Genomic DNA, 2,433 nt, shown 5'->3' on the forward strand with positions numbered 1-2,433 from the left:
CCCGCTCCAGCCCCCGGCCCCATGCGGCGCCCGGCCCCCATCAGCGGGACCCGCGGGCAGCCCCCGCTCCCCGGGCCCTGCCCGAGCCGGCCGGCGACAGCCCCGTACCACTTTTCCCTCTGGAAAGCCCTTGGGAGGACAGGGCCGGGCCGGGGAAGCGCTCCCCGCTCCCGGGGAGCCGGGCTGCTGGGGCAGAGGGCGGCCCGCGAACCGGGGAAAGGGGCACGGGGCTCTTCAGGTGGGGCCGGAGCGGTGCTGGGCTCCCGGGCTCTGCGGGGAGGCTGAGGCTGGTCTGCTGCTTTGTGGCACCCTGGGGTCCTGCCTGGCACCAGTGCCGGTCTGTGGTCGGTGTTCCTGTCGTGGCCCGATGACGGCTCCTTTCGCCCACTGTCATGGGAAGGATGCTGGCGAGGGATGTACAATAAGCCTTTAATTGTAAGAGAGGTGTTCACTGGGCAGAGTGAGAAATGGGCCTTCACCTGGCTGTTAAAATCCAACTTAAGCACCTCATGTCTGCCCGTGTGAGGCCATGCCACCGAGAGCAGGGCCACAGGGATGCCCCTCTATCCTCCTCAGCTCCTGCTCTTTTTCAACAACGGGACCAACTGAGGGCAGGACCACAAGGATGTCCCCCTATCGTCCTCAGCTCCTGCTCTTTTGTGAGTTGGATTTTTGGCTGAAGTGACACTGAACAAAAGCATCGGGGCTGGGCTAGGGCAGGCTGCTCCCAGCAGTGGGAAAGAGGGGAAGGGAGAGAGTGATCTTTGGGTGGAGAATAGTTTGGGTGGGAGATTTGGGAACAGTGCGGGCTGCTCCTGCTGAGTCTGACCAGCCCCAACCCTGCTCACAGGCTCCCAAGGCCTCCCATGGCCAGCAGCAGCTGCTCAGGCTTTCCTTGTTCTCCCTGCAGGCAGAGCCAGCAGCAGGGCAGGGCTCTTCCTTCTGCTGTAGGCAGCAGCCTGCTGACCTCGTCATTTGCCCCGACCTGCTGAAACAGGCACATTTCATCTGCCAGTCTTACTGGGAGTCTCACCCAACAACTTCACTCTACGAGTCTGCTGGGAAATAAGCTTTAAATGCTGAGGTCAAAATGATGCATTCAGACTGGTTTTTAGAAACTGTTTCATTGGAAATATACACTAAAGCTTCCTGTCCCCTAGAGAAATGTATGCCAGTACAGATGCATAGGAACACTTTACTGGCAATAAATAGCAATGGAAAAAGATGAGATGTTGCTTCAATCTGTCCTATTTCACTTGAAACCCTTCTAATGCTCTGTAGATGCTTTGAAGAGGATAACATCTCACTCTCTTAAGAAATTATGCTTTAAACTTCTCAAGGGTTAAACAATTTCCTGTGCCACTGTTTGCATTCATGGAAGCATGTAATTTGGTTTTCATTATTTGTGCTGGCAGAAATTATCTGGAGTTTCCCAAGCCTGTAGAGAGCAAGACTACAGTGCAGTTCCTAAAAAGCAATAAAGAAGGCTTTTTCTTCCTTTCCCCCTTCCTCACTCAGCCAAGGAACTTATGAAATTTGTCCTTTTCCAAAAGTGATGAGCAACATGGAAGAGCTGCATATTGTCCCACAAAGGGAAAGTCATTAAATAACAAAAGACTGAGGTCATGCCTGTCTTGAGAATGACTGCATAGTACAAAAATTAATAGACTGATTTAAACAAAATGAGCATGAAGCAGCAGTATATTTCCATATGCTAAACACTGAGCTTACATTTTGGTGAAGGAAGACAAAGCAGATATTACCTGATTTGCCATGAGGGCACCCAATTTACCTGTGAACTCCAGAGTCAATTGCCTGACCAAATGTAACATGGGGACACCTTTAGAAGGAGAGTTGTTAGAGCCCCTGCTTATCCCATGGATATGACAGATAATAAGTCAGGAGCTTTCTGCAGCTTCAGGACTCTGTCAATGTTTGTTCATGCAAGAAAATCTCTCCTGATTTCTGATATATACTTGTCCCTTTACTGTCTGGATCAACTACTTTGTAAATATTATGAAACAAGGCTTTCACAGCTTTTGCTGCCATTTCTTTAAAAGGCTATGTAAGGCTTCCACTGCAAAGCACAGTGCATTTTGGAGTTTGTTTCATTTAAAATAAACCATAACAATGAAAAAAAAATCCTGCAGGACCAGTCCTATCTCCTCCCTGAAACTAGAGCTCTGTTGGAACTTGAATACAAGTGCTGGTGCAGAGAGTGAAGTTTTGGGGTGGCTGCACGATGGCAGTAAGGAATATCAACAGAGGATGACTTGTGCTAGAAGTGTTCAGCTGAAGAGAAATGGATGAACTTGGGTGGGTGCATAGAGTTGACCTCAGCCCCTCTGATATTCACACTGGGCCTATCAATATGATATCAGCTGATTCAACAGTAACCAGTACAGAAACTGGGCTTTGCCTAGAGAATCTTCA

The sequence above is a fragment of the Passer montanus genome, unplaced genomic scaffold (assembly GCF_014805655.1).
Source record: "Passer montanus isolate IOZ18808 unplaced genomic scaffold, ASM1480565v1 scaffold19, whole genome shotgun sequence".
Lineage (NCBI taxonomy): Eukaryota > Metazoa > Chordata > Aves > Passeriformes > Passeridae > Passer > Passer montanus.